The sequence below is a fragment of the Agelaius phoeniceus genome, chromosome 1 (assembly GCF_051311805.1).
Source record: "Agelaius phoeniceus isolate bAgePho1 chromosome 1, bAgePho1.hap1, whole genome shotgun sequence".
Taxonomy (NCBI): Eukaryota; Metazoa; Chordata; class Aves; order Passeriformes; family Icteridae; genus Agelaius; species Agelaius phoeniceus.
Window position 1 is genome coordinate 82,969,857 of NC_135265.1, and position 19,452 is coordinate 82,989,308.

The window sequence follows — 19,452 nt, forward strand, 5'->3', positions numbered from 1 at the left end:
GTTATGGCGAATCGGGTGACACCAGATGGGTGACCTGTCACTAGTGAGGCTCCACAGGGCTCCATCCTCTTCCCTATGCCCTTTAACATCTTCATTAACAACATGGATGCAGGACTATAATATAATCCATGGAAGAGATGGATTATATAAAACTGAGAGGAGCTGTCAACTCTCTTGAAGGCAGGGAAGATCTGCAGAGAGACCTCAACAAATCAGAGGGCTGGGCAATCACCAACCATATGAAGTAGAACAAAGGAAAGCCCCAGGTCAATCCTGGGTGTATGTACAACTCAGGGAATGAGAGTGCCATGGAAAGCGGTGCCATGGAAAGGGACCTGGGGGTCCTGGTGGATGGCAAGTTGAACACGAGCCAGCAGTGTCCTGGCAGCCAGGAGGGCCAAGCCTGTCCTGGTGGGCATCAGGCACAGCATCACCAGCCAGGCAAGGGAGGGGATTGTCCTGCTCTGCTCTGCTCTGCTCTGCTCTGGTCTGGGGTAGCCTCACCTCGAGTGCTATGTGCTACATATAATATAAGAAAGACATTAAATTACTAGAGAGCATCCAAAGGATGGCAACAAAGATAGTGAAGGGCCTTGAGGGGAAGCCATGTGAGGAGCAGCTGAGGTCACTTGGTCTGTTCAGCCTGGAGGAGACTGAGGGAAGACCTCCTTGCAGTCACAACTTCCTCATGAGGGGGACAGGCTGGCACTGATCCCTTGTCTCTGGTGATCAGTGACAGGAGGGAATGGCCTGAAGCTGAGTCAGGGCAGGCTTAGGCTGGATATTAGAAAAAGGTTCTTTACCCAGAGGGTGGTTAGGCACTGGGACAGGCCCCAAGGAATTGGTCATAGCACCAAGCCTGACAGAGTGCGAGAAGTTTCTGGAGAATGCTCTCAGGCACAGAGTGACTCTTGGGAATGACACTGTGCATGGCCAGGAGCTGGACTGGATGATCCTTGTGGGTTCCTTCCAACCCAATATTCTGTGATTCTGTGAAACAGCTTTCCTAATGCAGCCTGTGCGACACGGGCACACAGCTGTCTCATGTTCATCTTATTCTCCATCAGGACTCCCAGGACCTTGTCTGCAGAGCTGGTCACCAGCCACTCAGCCCTGAGCTTATGCTGGTGCATGGGGTTGTTCCTCCTGGTATTCAAAACTTTGTATTTCCTGTTATTATAGTTTGTAAGACTATTCCTCCCAGTGTGCAGGACTCAGCATTCCCCATTGCTAAACTTCACGAGACTCCTTCTGGCTTCATGCTCCAGCTTGTCAAGCTCCCTGTGAAAGACAGGACATTCAGCCTGTTAACTAATCACTAACCTCCCTGCCCTGGCTCTGCATTATCCATCAGTGGTGAGAGTGCACTGCCCCATTGTCCAGGTCATTCATGATGTTAAGCATGATCAGACCCAATATTGGCCCCTGGGGCACACCACTAGTGCCTGACCTCCAGCTGGACTTTGTGCTGCTTTTGACAACAGTCTGAGCCCAGCAATTCAGCTACTTTTCAGTCACTGTCTACTTGTCTACGCTGTAATTCATCAGCTTGTCCAAGAGGGAGGTTATGGAAGGCAATGTTGAAAGCCTTTCTAAATTCAAGATAAACAACATCCAGTGCTCTGTCCTCACCTGCCAAGCCAGTCATCAAATTGTGTCAGACTGTCAGACCACATTTCCCCTTCATAAATCTGTGCTGACTAGTCCCAAACACCTGCAGAGTGTCATCAGAGTCCTTTTGAACCCATGGTGAGAACCCATATCTCTGCCTGTAACTGAAGCCACAGAACCTCTGCTTCTTTCCTATAGGATGTTTCCATGTAACTTTTTTCATATAGTAAGACATGAAAACTTGCAAAGAAATATGTTGTAAAAGGGACATCCAGAGATAAACTGGAATTTGTTAAGAAGGTGTCCAATGACTTAAAAGAAACCTGCCTTTGATTAAAGCAGAAAAGTTACTTCTACATACAATACCAAGAGAAAGTTCCCCTAAGAAAATCTCATTAATACCAGAAACAAGTCTTCAAGTTTTGAAATTCTAATACCAGGCTGTCACACTATATGTGGTCATGCATTTTTCTTGCATGACTACCAAAAAAGCTATTTATCCCATCCATTTCAAAAACTTCACTGGTATTAGTTTAATATACTTACTATTTCCCCCTTTTCAGTGGAGTAAGAGGGCCAATTTCTGAACCACCATGCATGTTCTCTGTTAATGTTTCCTAGTTCAGCCTGGGATGGTAACAGTCCAACAACTACAATTCTTTAAGTAGAGAAAATGTATGATTATGCAGGAAAAACTCTAGTACATGTTAAGAATGGTATGCTACAAAATTTAAAGTAATATTTGCAGAAAGCAATGGAAATCAGGAGATGCTATGGGTACTTAACAAAACTGCTCCCTAAGAATAAACGATACTTTTAAGACCAGTTCTTCACATAAGTCCAGACACTGCAGAGATGTTTAAACATTAAGACTATAGAGGTTCAATAACATATAATGAGATGTTCAGTCATGAAACTTTCTTCTCTTTTTTAAGACAGGCAAGAAATCACACATAATAAGTAGTGTAGACACATTGAAATATTACAGACTCTCATAAATTGGTTTATTTCTTGTTTGTCAACTAAATAATATGCCTAAAAGCACAATTTTTCTTTATGTTCAAAAATGTCTCCTGTTTCAGAAGCTTAGAATTATGATCCAAAGAGTGCCTATATCCTAACTGGCTTTCTATACTCAAGTTTCATTCCACATGCCATCTTGCACAATTTCTACACTGCTTATTCCATACCTGAGAAGAGGCAGAACACCACAAAATACAGGAAAACAGCTGATCTCCTCCTTTCTATTGATTTCACAGATCTTGTAGAGTACATCTGCCCACAGAAGCTCTGATCAAGGCCTGGTCTAGAAAGAAATTGCTGCTTGCCTGCAAACTCTGAGATAAATCTGTCCAGCAGAAAGGAAGAAATTTCAAGAGGCTAAAAAATCTAATGGAAGTGAAACACTTGTTGGTTTGGTTCCAAAGGGAATCTGGAAGCCTTTCATTACAGCAGCCTCTGAGTGATCTGCTGAGGAGGAAGGAGGCTGGCAGCCAAACTGGCCCAAAAGAAGGAAGAAAGATATTTCATATTCTTCGAAAGCTTTATTAGTGTTGACACATTTCCACAGGGTGTTTCACCTTCAGTGCAGCAGCACTCTGTGGTGGAAATACACCTGCATGGAAGATTTCTGCTGATGCTAGAGCAGGTGGCTCTGACTGCATCTAAATCTGCTCTTTTCCCCTGCTTTCAAAAGAATTTAGAACAGATCCTGAACAATTTGTTAGAAAACCATAATCAAAACTGTGAAGCTTTCTAAAATTAAAACTGAATTTATTAGATACTGTCTTCACTCTGCTACATTAATTATCTCTGTACAACTGCAATACTTTCAGAAATGGAAATATAAAATCTACTTGGAAATGAAAATCTAAACTTTGAAAAATTGCACTGATGTATGTATAGACACATATCCTTCTCTACTCTTAGCAGTTTTTAAGACAGCAGGACAGCAGGGCACACAGTTAACCCAAGGTAGTGCTGACTGTAGTAGGAGAGCTCTGAGTAGAAAGTTGGACTAGAGACTTCCAGAAAAGGAAGTTTTTCAATTAGGAATTCCCAAAGCTACCTTATTTTCACTGTGGAAAAAAGTAATGTTGGAAAGGGAACCACTAGTTTAAAAACCTTTGAGTGGTTCTAGAAGAACATATTGTGAAATAGTATCTTCTAAACAGTAAAGCAAAATCCTCATTATAACCAAATATTTTACTTAACTTTACCTATAAATATAAAAGAATTGCATTCAAATATAGTGTAAAATTAAATAATATAATTTTTTTTAGAATATAAAATCAAAATGATTTCACAGTTTCGCTTGAGTACAGCTCAACACGATTATGTGTATTTCCTTTTAAAGCCCATGGAATCTATCTTTTTCTGGTTATCACATAGTTCTAACAAAAATTCCATGAAAAATTTGCACTTACACATTTAAATCCAGGAATATTTTTTTCAAAGCTGAATTTGCCACAAGTGCAAAGAAATCAGCCAGATTTTAAATTTTATTATTTATCAGCATCAAGAACTCCCATGATATGTACCCTTACTGAGAAAAAAGTGGGCTGTACAGGCTAGATAAAGTAACATGTTACAAGGAGAGAGATCATTATCTCAATAATTTTAAATTGAATAACACTAACACCTAGCATGCAAGCTGAGAAAACAAAGACCTGACTCCCAATATTTGTTAATCATTTGAATACGCTAAATCCCTTATGCTTTGGGAGAAAAACTGAATAAAATTAAAGCAACATTTAAATATACAGAATTTTCAAGACCAAAGGGTGAGCTTCAAGAGCATTTAGTGTGTACCACATTGCAAAAAAAGACTATGAACTATATATTTCTATGTGACTCATGAGGAATGGACTCCAACTGCAAAAGAATAAAAAAAGACTTGATTTTGTTTATTTGTTGGAAACAGCAGTGCTTTCTACTTCCTCACTTTAGGAGACAGACTGTTGATATCCTCACAGAGTTGTCTCAGCCTCAACCCCTTTTCTGCAGCAGTGATGACAGCTGATAAGAAATACACTGTCATATGCTCAGTCATACTTTTTCTCTCTACAACTATATTATTTCCTAGCTTCTTGGTCAGGTTGTTTAAGATCTAGTTCAGGTACATTCCAAAAACCTTGAAAAACAAAGATTCCACCATTGCTCAGCAGCACTTGAGATTCCCCACTTGCAGTAGTATTTTCCTTGCCCACACAGATTTGCAGAAATGGGCTGCAACGGATCTCTGTCCCCTAGATTGCAAACTTCTCCCACACCAACATTTCACAGTTCTGATTGAACAGAATGTTCCATAAAGGCAGAAGAAATAGCAGCACCTGAGACAGGGAAGTGAAAATTTGGGAGATTATGCATAGGAACCATGACCTCTCTCAGAGAGATAAGATGCAGATGATAGTCTGCACTCAAGGAGTAAGTCCAACTGGAAATTATCAAGAATTCAAATCTTTGAATGGTTTGGGTTTGAAGGGATCTTAAAGATCATTTAATTCCAACCTCCTTGCCATAGGAAAGGAGACCTTCCACCAGACCTGGTTGCTCAAGGCTCCATCCAACTTGGCCTTTGACATTTCCAGGGGTGAAGTATCTCTGGGCAACTTGTTCCAGTGCCTCACAATCCTTACAGTGAAGAATTTTTTCCTAATGTCTAACTTATATCCACACTCTTCCAGTCTAAAACCATTCTCTCTTGTCCTATTGCTACATTCCCCTGTAAAAAAATCCCTCTCCAGCTTTTTTGTAGACCCCCTTTAGGTACTGAAAGGCTGGAATAAGGTCTCCCGGGACCCTTCTGTTCTTTAGGCTAAACAATCCCAAATCTGAGCCTGTCTTCACAGAACAGGTGCTCCATCCCTCTGATCAGCTTTGAGGCCCTTCTCTGGCCTCAGTCCTCCTCTGGCCTCAGTCCTAGCTGTGCTGGGGAGCCCAGAGCTGGATGCAGCACTGCAGATGAGGTGTCACCAGGGCAGAGCAGAGAGGCAGAATCCCCTCCCTCTGGTGAGAGCTCACCCACTGACCCTGCTGGCCATGCTGCTTTGGGTACAGCCCAGGCTACTGAGCACTGGCCTGTCTTATGACTGTCCCCCACAGCTCCCTTCCTTGGCAGCACAGATCCTCAGTAAGTATCCATGTCCTGCCTGCTTTGAGACTGTCTCCCACTTCCCTGGCCTGGTGAAGGGTTCCAGGCATTCCCTGTGGCCTGAGACCTGCAGAGAGGCATCGTCCTTCCAGAGCAAAGTAAAAACACCAATCTGTGTGTGTGAACTTCAGTGGTTATTCCAGAATTTTCTAATGAGCACTTCAATTTAGAGAGCAATTGTTTTGCCATCAGAGAAGCTTTTGTGGTCAGGAAGATCAGTGCAGGGATGGATTAAGATGCTTTCCCAGGATGGAAAAGGAGCACGCAGATGGATGAAGTAAGAATCCTGTGTCAGTTTCTATCCCAGGCCTGAAGGAAATGGTCAATAATCTCTACTTAACAACAGCATTCAACTTAAATTTCCCTTTATTATCTTGTAAAGATTTTCAGTCACGTTCAAGTGAAAAGGCTGTTTCATGCAGACTTTGCAAAATGACTGAAAGCAATAAACAGAGATTATCCTGCAATATGTTTGCAGCATGGCATCGAATCAGTCCTGTTATTAACTGGGAATATGTTATGCTGAGGTAAATATTGGCAAATTCTCCCTTTCCAGAGAAAACTGGTTGAACAGAATGAAATGTAATGGAGTGATCTCTCCTTGAGGTATGGAGACTAGGTGGTTATCTATGGCTGCAGCAGGCACAGACACAACATCTATCAGACTTGTCGATTCAGTAGCCTGATAATAATGAATACTAAACCTAAAAAAACTAAACAGCAGTAAAGGCAGCTGATAATCACTGACAGCAGCAAGTTAACACTTGAGATCAGTACAGAAAAGCAGGCTCATTGCATAATTTAAGTCCAGAAAAATGGCTAGTAAATTCTTTGTAAACAGATGAGAGGGAGTTCCCATAATCCATTCCTGTGAATTAGTGCTGGCTATCAATATCATAAATATTCACATCATATTTTCAGTGTGGTAATCACCTAAAAACTGCCTTGAAGCTGTCTTAGGAAAAGACCACTACAACCCACAGTTTTAAAAGCTTTCATTCGTGGATATTTTATTATTTATTTTATTCAATTTTGGCGTTTCTCTGCAGTATGTAAAAATCAAAAAGATATCACAAGTTGAAAGAACACAGTCCCCATGAATCCATTGTTACAAGTCTGACAATGCAAAATTGTGAGATATGTTTATTGGATGAGCTATCATATGCATGGTTAGCATGGAAATGAAAGAAGCAGCAGGCTGCCAGCACTCAAGCAACCAGATTTATTACAGCTGTTTGTGTCCAAAGATTTCTTGCAGAGTTGTTTTGTGAAATGTGCCTGACTCGGGTAGCACATGGTTACCAATAGCTCTTACCAATCTCCAGAACCCAAGTTAAGTGATTGTGAAGTGATTATGGCAGTCTTCAAACAGTAATTCTGAGTAACAGAAAGCTCCTAGAAGAAATTACAAGCTTAAGACTTACAAGCTGAAGCCTTGTAATTAAACAGTTGCATTTGTTCACTACTCTGAGTGAAAGAAAAACTGCAGAAAATTCACTTTTCATTACATACTCAGCTTTTTGTTTCACAAGAATAGTATGACTGAATGTCCAAGAGGCCCTTTTCCACACTGGAACTGCTAAAGTGAAGACAGTCATTTTAGTAATGTCTGAGGCTTCTCAGCTTTTTTGTGGAGTACTTGAGGAATATTTGAGGAGAACAGAAGTGTACCAAAGATTGAAGCTTTGGCTCAGTTAGCAAAACCTGACTGCTTTCAGAATCTCACTGCAACACAATAGGTGTGTGGGTTCATCTGCCATTCAGTTGCAGCTTTTATATTTTAATGTATAAGAAATGTTATTACTAAATTTATCAGCTTTTGCACATAAGATTTTACACAGACTCAAGTTTTATGTTGCTGATAACAACAGTGTGCAAAGTACTTTTCATTACTTCATTGATAGATCAAAATCCTTATTTAGACAGTGCTGACTCAAAGTCTGAAAAGCCTAGTGAGAAAATAAGAAAATAAGAAAGGGGAAAATATCATTCACTTATAAAATTGCTGTAAAAAATAGAAAAAATAAAGGAATGACAAATAAATAAATACAAAGCTGATGGATATGTCCAGGTTATCATGTGCCAAGACTGAAATTCTGAATTTTAGCTGATTTTTGTTATATTTTGAAGCAGTGCAATAATTTCACTGCAATACACACACAAATATTTAACCCTTTCTACATTCACAGAACTCAAAACTATTTTTTCCAAATATTGAACATGTTTGTTTCCTATCCTAAATCCTAAAAACTTTATATCCTATCCTAAAAGCTTTATGAGCTTTACCGCAAGAATTATGCTTAACACCTCCAAACCTTATTTTTGTAAATAATTGAGAACACTTAACTTCCCAAATCATATTTAAATCAATCTGGATTATGTAAATGCTTCTGAGTTTTAAGGATAGTTTTCCTTTGGGCTCTCAGCCCAACCTCTTGCATTTCCAGGAAACAAAAAGAAGGATACATGCAGGTAAAATTTCTTGCTGCTCAATATTAAAACCAACAAAATAGTACACTGTTGACTAAATATCTGAAGGCAGATGGCCCTCAACAATTATAGTTGGCAATAAAACAGATTGAATCTTTAAATATAAAGGTTAAGACCTTTAAATATAAAGATAATAAAACTAGAACACATTTTAAATCTGGAATTTTCTTTTCCAGTACTCAAACTCTATGTACACCTTAAGAAGGCACTGCTCTCTCTAAACTATCCACAGATATTCTGTCATCACCTGTTTCTTCTTCTTGCATTATCCAAAAACCATATCTGAGAAGACAATGGGATCCATTGTAACTGAGTATTTTTATTAGTGTTGCTTTTTCTTATTGGGTTGGTTTGTTGGTTTTTTTAAATTTTATTTTATTCACAGGTAGAAAGCATGTTATTTTCCCATGCAAAGAAATAGAACCAAAAACTATTCCTCTGATGCTCTTCTGCAGAAACAATGCAAATATGTCTTGTCTTCCACAAGCTAGTGGTTGGTTTTAACATATTTGCTTCTAAAAGATTGAAGTCCTGTTAAGAGCTAAGATAGAGCTCTTGAAATGTTTCTGAAGACAGACCAAATAGCCGTGCCCAACAGGAGAGGAAGATTCAGACTACAGTCTCATGCAGACCACACTTCTTTATTACTGAAAATGTGGAAATAGACATTGTGGGTGAATTTGCTCTCCCCTATGTGGGAACAGGACAGGTGGCCATGGTTTATTTTTACTAAATGAAGGTCAGTGACTGATAGCTGGCTTATTTCCCCCTCTGCTTCTGAAGTAATCCCACAGAAAATGACAATCTTGACAAATGAAAAGGCTGCACCCTTGTATTCACCTCAGATAAGTCAGGACAGACTAGTTCAGCACTGAAGGAACTCCAGGCAGCTCTATGCAGAACTTCATGCAGTAGCATGGCTGACTCTGAGAGGGGTCTTTTGTACAGACTGGGCAGTCTGGGGGAAAATCGATGCACAGCTCCTGAAGTATCTCATGCTGAAGATGGAATAAGTAATACTTTTACTCCTGAAGACTTAGTACCAACTCACTGAGTCTACACCACAGAGGTTTGATTTTTGCACATATATTTCTATGTGGTTATGCCTAATGGGGTCCTACTACCTAGGAGCCAGAGCAAGCACTTCATGGAGTAATAATGTTAGCAGGCAGGTACTGATGTGAAATAAGAATTATATCATTCTTAAACCCCAACCAAACAAAGAATTATGATTATCAGAAAACCTGTTAAGTTCATTACTTTTTTTCTCTTGAAATAAGAAAAATAAATTGGCCAATTAACATACAGAATATCTGGTATTTCACTGTTGCTATTTTCCAGTTTAGCTAGTGGAACGGCTCAAATTCCAGCCCTAAGGGCAGTTATAAAATTAACAGTTTTTTTGCTGTTGGAGGCAAAGGAGAAACCTCCCTGGCATAGAATCTGAGGACACTTTACTTCAATAAAAAAATGAATATTCATTCTTTTAGTTGTTAGCTGTGATCTGGAGAGCTGAACCCAGATGCTGATCAGCTTTGCCTCAAGCAGTGCCCACTGCAAGGGCAGCACCCCAGAGATGCTTGTCTTCATGAAAAGTTAACAGGAGCTCAGAAGTGAAACACAAGAAATTAGTTGTTTATTCAATTTCATACCTTACATTTTTCCCTCATATTTTTTGTTTCCCAAAGATTAAGACAAAAACTTTAAAAAAATCAGGCAAGCTGCCTTCCCCATTTAAAGAAAATTACATTATCAGTTTGTAAGATGGGTTTTATCCACCCTGCTGTGCATCCTTGCAGACAGGATTCAGAAAACTGAAGCAACACTTTTTATTGTCTCTCACATAAGAAGCAATAGATGTAGAAAAATAGACTTAAGTTTGAACATTGAAATACTTTTGTGCAGCAGGTACATGTGTTTTTGTTCTCACAGCTGGTCTCATGCGTGGTTGTTCTGCCTCAGTGCAATCCTGCAAGCATATATCAAACATAATACAGATAGTCTGTAGCTATCTAATGGCACTCAGGAGGCATTCTAAAGTGTATATCAAAGCTGATTTGCCTTGGTAGTTTGGAATTCCCTACAGGTGATCTTCTGTGAAGAAATAATGCTTGGTTTAGGTAGTAGCATATCCACACTCTTCAGCAAACCATTTTCCTCATAGTGAAAGAAAAATCATGGCTAATTCCATGTACTAATATCCCAATAGGGATCTAAAGTCACCTACATCCTGCTGGGTTTTTTTGTTTGGTTGGTTTGTTTTTGCTGAGTCTTAGGTATGAGGCAGTTCCTATTAGGTCCCCCTAAAACAGTCATTCCTGAATTAAGGGGCCAAAACTGGACACAACATTCTAGATGTGGTCTTAAAAGTGCTGAGTAAAGGAAGGGTTGCTTCCCTCAACCTCCTGGCTGATAATACAATTGAGGAAATGGACTTTCTTTGCTACCAGAGTACACTGATATATTTAGCTGGGGTCTACTAAGACCTCTGTGTCTTCCTCTGCAGAGCTGTTCTTCACACACTGAGTTTTCTGAGGCAGCTCTTGCTCAGAGTCCTGTAAGGCATTGCTGAGCTGGGGGAAGGTGATGAGTGATTGCCTTTGCATCACTGGTGTGGGGATGGTTTACCCACTTCTTTCCTTCACTCATAAAATTGTTGATGTCAATTGATGAATTTCTTCACCTTTGCTCTTGCTGCTCTCTCTCCAGTCCTGCTGGGAAAGAAGGATTGTGTGGTGCTTAGCAGCTGACCAGGGTCAACTCATAACAATTAGATACAGAAATACTGGGGATGGCAGTGCCAAAAGCCTTGCTGCAGTTAAGGTAAAAACATCTACTGATGCCTCCTTATCTACAAACTCAGTTATGTTATTCTAAAAGGAACTCACATGCCATACCTTTTTTAAATCCATGCTGGCTTTCCCAAGCTTCTGCTCATAAGTGCATTCCAAGGAGACTTGCTCCATGATTTTTGAAGAGAAAAAAGAGAGGCTGATCAGTCTGTCACTTCTTTAGTTGTCCTTTCAGTTTTAAATGAAGCCAATGAATATTTGCTCTCCTTCAGCCCCTGGGGATCTTCCCCACTCTATTCAGTACATCAAAGATGAGAGAGAGCATCCACAGTGTGATGCACACCAGCCAGTTCTCTCAGCACTTTTGCATGCAGCCTGTCCACTCTTCTGGGTCTGAATGAATTGATCTCAGGTGATTCCTGACCTCATCTGATCTACATCCACTGTTGGTGGTTCCTTCCCTTTAAGGAGAGAGGCCTGGAAGACATTGCTGCTCAAGACTGAGGCAAAACAGCAACTGAGCATCTCCTCCCAGTGTGCTCCAAATGGCATTAGAGCACCTGCCCTGTTCAGCAATGGGCCATGCTTTCTTTGAACAGCCTTTTGCCACTGATTTAGAGTTTTCTTGATGCCCACTTAATTCCTGATGCTCTTTGATATCCTGTATAGCATTCTTACATGAGTGGGCAAGATCTCTTAAGCCCTCCTTTGTTGTTTGTTTTTGCTGAAAAACAAATCTAGCACATATTTTAATGTGGCAGCAGCTCTCTAGCCACAGAGAGAAACACACAACTCTCCCAACCATCGTCCTGGAAAAGGCTGTGAAAAGATCAGAGAAAAGAATAAGAAACAATTTTTATCTTAACTTACTACACCTAGTATTATAAGCATATAAAATGTATTATAGAAATTTGTTTACCAAAAAGTAATTTCCTAATTAAGCAAGAGTAATAGTGTTTCAATTAAAAAACCAATCAATTCCATATCATAACTATCTATAGACCAATACGTTTCTTAATAAAAAAAATTAATCAACTTCTATAAATATAGAAGTTGATTAATCAATGATTAATAATGATTAATCAATAATGATTAATTAATCAATACTGATTATTGCCCTTTTGGGGACCAGTTATACTACAACATTTAATAGATAAAAGCAATGAGAAGGAGTAGGTAGGAAAGGAAACAGAGTGAAAGAAAACCAAATAAACTCAAATGCTAAAATGCTAAGGACAGGCTCAATGTTCTACATGCATTCAAGAAAATTTGAACTGTAAATAATTGAGCTGACTTGAAAAATCTTTTGAATTTCTGATATGTATTTATTTTTGGGAGAGAAGAAGGACCAATGTTCATAGAAGTTTCCCAGACAGACCCAGAATTCCAGTTCCCAGACTCTTTCACTGTCTAGCTTCTGAGTCATTGTTGCCAGTGCTAAATGGCCATTGCTAAATACTACAATTAAGCTATACAAAGAAGCATAAATCCAAATTTGGACCAAAATGACCAGTCTTGGAAAATAAGTTTTTGCTCTAAAACATTTTCCAAATCATTGATGGTTTGGTAGGGTTTCTTTTTTATTTTTTCACTTTATTAGCAGCAGTATCACTACAAAATTATATCTCCTTAAGAAAAAAAAATAATAAACAAGAGCATCAAGATTGATTAATTTTCTTTATAAGATGTGACTTAGTGGCTATATGAGGAATTTGCCTTACCTTCTGTTGGAGATCAAACCTCCCATAGATCAATATGTAAGATTTCTGCAACAAGGGTTTAAGAAGCTATTTCAGGCCTCAGCTGAAATATATCATAAATCAAGAAGTCCATCTGCCATTGCTTCTGAAAAGAAGCTAATTCTACCAGCTAAAAATGATAAATAGAAGTGCTTGAGGTTAAATTTGTTAAACAGTCTCTAGACTTGCAATCATTTGCAGCTCTTCTAAAATGGTTCTGAACCTAAATCAATGGACAGCCTCATTTTGCTTTTGCTCCTACTGTTTTATTTTAAAGCAATCTTTTACTTACTTTTTGACATTGTCATGATACTTTCAACTTTCCTTACAAAGGTCATCCCAATGAGTATCTCTTTATTTGCTCTCTCTCTGTATGATATAGATGCTATTGAGGCATGTTCACAGGAGCAGAAGAACACAACACAAAAATAAGAAGAGAAAATCTAGATATAGCTCCTGTGTTCTTTCAGGCAAAATAAAACTGTGACAAAAGAGTAGAGGAGTATAAAGTTAATGGCAGGTAAGTAGAACAGATTGAATATAAAAATTTGCAGAAATGAGATGTCAGGTATCAGCTAGACTAGAGCACAGACAACAATGGATCACAGTAATAGTTATTCATCATGACACAATGAGGATGGCACACTGCAAATAGTATTTTTAGTCATATGTAATTAAGACACAATGGATTTATTTTATGCTTTACCCTTAACATTATAATTTTTTCACCAGTGATTTCACAAAAAGACTCTAGTTACAGAGAGACTGTGCCACCCACTCATGATCTGATTTAGGAAATAAGAACTGCTTGCTTGTGTCCAAGTACAAATTTCTGCTCATTGACAATATTATTTGTTCAGAAGTTCCATCCCTGTTCACTTCTGATATTCATATTTTGCCTTATTTTAATTAGAGTAACAATTTCTACTAAAGCAATTAGATTTTTTCTCCCTCGCAAATCTATCCTTAGTTTTTTCTCTTTTCTATCCTTAGTTTTCTTTCTCTCTACAAGATAAGGTCAGACAACTCCTTTTAACATCACACAGGCTGCTATTTCCAGAAGCCTTTTTCCCTTTCCATCTTTCCCTATCTTAAAGGTGGTAGGCATTATAAACACCACCAAAATGTTTCCTCTGGTGCAGCAGCTGCCCATGGCCCAGGCAATGAGTGACCAACGATCTTGTGTTTGTGTAACATGTTAAGGGTGTTTGAGGAGTGCAGGGAACTGTTGATGTCCTCAGTGGCAACATGGGAACACCTTCTCCCAAAGAGGTCACAGAAATCACTGAAGGCAGATGTGCACAGCACTTCCCAAAACAGTATCTCACCAGGAACATAAGCTGTTTGGAAAGTATGCATCCTTCAAAGCAGGTGACTGACCGTGTTAGTTCAGCACATTTCCTGTATTGCTGACTATGGTGGAATTTTTATCTAACTTCAGCCACAAATTAAAGCTGATTGCAAGACAGCAGAGTCCGCAGCACCTGACAGCAGTGAAAGCATCCTCTGCATCCTCAGAGAGTAAGTCCACCTGTGGCAGAACTGCCTTCATTGTACTCCTCTGCTACAGTTTGCCAGCAGAGATAAACTGGGCTGTCTGCCTTAGGAAAGCCACTGTGTTTACTCTGAACAATCCAGGCAATGAATCACAGGCACCCTGTCAAGGAATCTTCTCAACCCTAGCATGCAGCAAGGAGACAAAAATCTGACCATGAAAACCGTGTATACTGAAAACCAATACTCATTATACCTGCTTTAATGATCCTTCTCCTCCTTTCTTAAAAAAAAAAGGGTGATGAATATGCCAAGGGCAGATTCACAGCAAGAAAAATCTGTGTATGCTACATTGATCATTGATTGCTTATTTGCTGGCTTGCCTGGGGAATGATTTACACATACACACCCCCTGCATGGGTGATGATAAGAGGATGCACACACGTTCTGCTGTCGTCTTCCTCACCCCGGTGCTGGAGGTGTGTATATCATGTGTGTGTATTTTTTGTTTCCCTTGACACTGCATTATTTGAACCTGGAATTAAACAAAGCCAGAGGATGACATGGCTATCTCCATCACATTCACTTGGAGTTTACCAGCATCAATGCTGAAGAAAACAATAATACTCCATCTCTTTATTCTGAATGCTCTGTCATTTAAAAAGAAGGGCATATCCTCTGCAGAGGACAACCCAGAGTCTGCATAAATTGCCCAGTGCAAGTTCAGAACCAAAACAAACAAACAAACAAACAAAAATATTAAGAGACAAATAGAGTATTCTATTAAAAATGGGGATTTTATAGCAATTATTTCTGAAATACACAGAAAAATTTTTTCCATTGATGACTCCTGGTTGCTTTACACTTTATTGCACCAGAAGTGCCAGAAAAGAAAGACAAAATTCCAACCTCGATAATGCCATTGGAATTATTGCCATAAAACAGAAAAAAATATTGTCTACCCTGCACATCGATGTTACAAGCAAGTATCAACCATTCTCTTCAGATGTCTTAGAAATATAAGTGATCATCTGAAACTCACAATAACCTGGATCTCTTTTCAGATCAAAGCTGACTATTCTCTGGTGCTGCAGAGCCTCAATAAATGACTCAAAAAACAGCAATGTAATCATTCCTTGCACAAGCCCAGCGGTAGAAGTATAAAACAAAATGTGGTTTATTAGGCCAGCTGGCATGTATACTTTGTCTTTTTGAAGCCTGCATGCACCCTTTTTTTGCAGCCTGACTCACAGTCAACTAGTTTATTTTTAATTTAGCTCTGCTGGGGATGAATTTCCCCAGATGTACTGAATTGCAGAAGTTCATACCATGCCTTGAATATTTTCTTTTAGGAGATTAATCTGGCTTTGGACCAAAACAAAGCAGGAGTACAAATCACATGTAGTCACATACCAGTGCTTAAGATGCTGTGCTGAAAATCTTATAATGGAAAAATACTGTTGAATTTCAATGCAGAAGTTTTATTAGGAAACAAATTGGTAATTTTTAAAGCAAACAACAGGGAAAAGGTTCTACTGGATAGATGGCAGCGGTGGTCCATTAAATCCCCTCCCCCAAACCATCCCTTCCAAATATGTGTAGGCACAAAGTGTCAGGAAAGCAAGAGACCACAGACATCATATAATGCTGTAGGTAGCAGAGGCACCAAGGAACAGCTCAGGCTCCCCAGTGTGCAAGTTTTGGGTAACCTCTACAGGACTCTCTCCTCATTTGCAGGTTTCCTGGAGGAATACCTTTTCAATGTCTGAAGCCTGTGCCTAAAACTACCTGGGTGAAACTACACTCCATGTAAGAGAGGTGCTGGCAGTTGTAAACTGGAGACAAACACATGCAAAGGTCACTTGCAAGAGAGATTCCTGTTGGCTCTGTGCTCCAGACTGTCAGAGCCCCCCACTAAAAGGCAGCACACTCCTCTATGAAACAGCACTGCACTCCCAGCTCTCCATCACCCGTCAGCTTGCTGAACCTGCACTTGCCCCATCATCCAGGGCATTGAAGGAGTGCTAAACTGGACTGGATCCAATATTGTCCCCTGGGGCACTTTAGCGACAGGCTGAGCTAATCTCTTGTGACCAGCAGTTCAGCCAGTTTTCAAGCCACATCACAGTTATTTCTTTAGACACGATTTCTTCATTAGGACAGTGGTAAAATCCACATTATAATTGAGCTCCAGGGATTTCCACTACTCTGCCCTGATTCAGGAAGGCTATTGCATTGGTCAGCTGCTATTTCCTCACCATCCATGGTGACTAATCCAGATCACCAATTTCCCCTTAGAAATGGTTTCCAGGAGGATTTTCACTTATCACCTTCCCAGGGAACAAGGCAAAGCTGACCTTATTCAGATCTTCCTTGTGGTTCATCTGAAGTGATATTTTCTTTCCTCCAGCCCTTGGGAATCTCTCCTGGTAGTCATGACCTTTCAGTGATAATCTAGAGTGGACTCACAATCTACATGTTGAATACATAAATAGAAACAGTGGATAATAATGTACTCACAGAATACAGATTCCCTCATTCCCCTAAACTTTGTCAGCAATGTCAGTTGATTAAATGAAACTCTACAAAAGCCTTTATAGTTAGTGAGATTAATATGAACAAGATCAGTTGTGTTTCTTCATGTGTTTGAAAGCCTCTAGCATGCTACAGGCACTGTAAGAAACAATGAATGAAAGAAAGAAATATTTCCACCACATCTATAGAACAGTTTACAGATTTATGCTCTCGTTTTTATTTACCATTTGTGCATTCATAAGTTTCTTTTTCTGTAAAAAAAAAAAATCCTGTATTCTTTTGATACCAATAAATGGAGGAAACTACCTGGAAGCTATTTTTTCTTGGAAGCATTCATTTGACCTTTTCTGAATTAAAGTTTGCATATATTTTATTATATATAGCTGTGTAAACTGAAGGACACTGTTATCCAAACAGGGATTTCAAAATACATCTTATCTGTAAAGCAAAGACAAAAACTGTATGCAGATCTTGGCGATGCATATATAAAAGATATATATTTCTATTTGAAGGTATATATATTTATTTGAATTTATTTTTTATACTTGGATATATACATGCATGTCTACAAAGACAAAAAAGATGTTTTACACACCCCATTTAAAAAAGAAAGAGCAAAACAACTACAAACTGCTGAGAGAATTATTATTCCCATGGCCTCTAGGCAATGAAAGTTCTGAATGGACTTTGTTATGAAGTTTTACAAGCATGAAAAATGTTTACGTTTACCTTAAAATGCAGTACTCTCTGTGTGCAAATTTGTAAGAGCCTTAACAAACTTGCCCATGGGTAGATAAATATAGCCATTTCTACTTAGGAATTACCTTTCTGTTTGGGAATTTTTCAAAAATAGCTTAAAGAAATATCAGTATGTTCTGCTTCTCATAGGAGCAGATATTTTAAAAACTAATTTGTGTGAAATTCTTAGGCATCCAAAAATTTATTTAAAAAACATGACAGTGTTCATCTCTCCTCCTCCTATTTGTGTTTTCTCTAGCTGTTTTAGGCAAGGAAAATATAAAAAATTTACTACCATTAAGCTGTGCCTCTGGGGTGTCCATTGCAAAGCCACCCCTTCCCAGAAACCTAGGAACTGTAACATAAAAAAAGGGAAAGAGATTCTGCCTTTAAAACAGTGTCTTACAAATGCCACAAGCTGATACTTGACTGTAGTTTTGGTTGCTCATGTACTGCTCCTTTCTCATCCTTGCAGAACACAAAAAGGTGGCATAAAGAGTGGTTTATCTACAGGAACCTGTTCCCACCATAAGGAAGAGAGTGCAGTATTATCTTAGTCTCAAAGTAGTGATCTGTAAGAATCACAAGAAGGGAGCTGGCATTTATCTGGAAAATACAGTATGTACAGATGCACACAGAAGTGCCTATTTCAACAGCTGCCTCCAACCAAAAATGCTGAGTAGTTACAGCCCCATAATTCTGCTTCAGTCTGATTTGATGTTCATAAATCAAGGGCAAGTGACACCATTTTCTCACAACATGCAAAAAACTGAAAACATTGAGGAGTACTGGAAGCAGCCTTGATGATCTTCCAGCAAGTTACCATACAATGCATTACAAGAAAATAAGGAAACCTAATCAATCATCCATGCAATTGAGTTAAAAGCAGATTAGAAATGAATATTGCAGACTGATGGAGCTCTACAAAACTGCTGTTTTCAAACCAACAGTAGAACCTCCTTTTTTAATAAGAACAATTGGCTTGGAGTGCTTTGTCAACATGACAAACCTTTTCCACCACAAGTGAAGCATTTATTCAAATGCTAATGAAAGTGAATGTAATTTGTAGTGGTGCTGAATCAACTTTTCAAGACTGTAATTTGCATTTCTATAAAAGTCTGATTCTTTCAAAATGAAATATATTTGAATACTGTTTTCATACTAAATAAATTGATACACTGTTTTTTCCATCAATTCAAAAGCATTTTGATTTCTTTATGTGAGGCAACTCGAATAATACAGAGCAGCTTTTTATATTTACACTGTCTTCAACTAGAGAACAGACACAAAATTAATTAAAATTAGCTATAGCTCTTATATTAAACCATTGTTATCAAATATCGCAATTTCAACAAATTAATTTTTCATATTCTGCTAATGTAGATTCATCTCTTATTTACCATAACTGACCAGGGCTTCTAGATAGTAACTTTCAGTGATGTAATATTCTTCTTATAATCACTAGCAGGTGCACAGTGATTCTCCCATTTTCATTCCTCCATGACATTCCAAAACCCATAAAAGAATATAAAATTATATTGAAAATATTGTTGCTATTTATTATATAATGACTGTCATGTCTGAAACTGGAGTACTGGATTCAGAGTTGGTCTTCCCAACTCAGATGATGCATAAGCGAATTAAATAGATCCAGAGCTGGAGACATAATTTTTTTTTAATTTGAGGAGCAGGGATAAATCTGAAGATGTCAGATTAAGATGAAGAATGACAGTGCTACCCAGAAAAGAAAAAAAAGTCCCTTTTACACAAAGTGAAACTGAGACACTAATAAATTGGTTGTGCAAAGCCATCAACATACCAAACTGCTAAATGTATAAATATTCAGTGAGAACATCAAGTTTTACATCATAGAAAATAAAAGTTGCAAGCATATGACTTT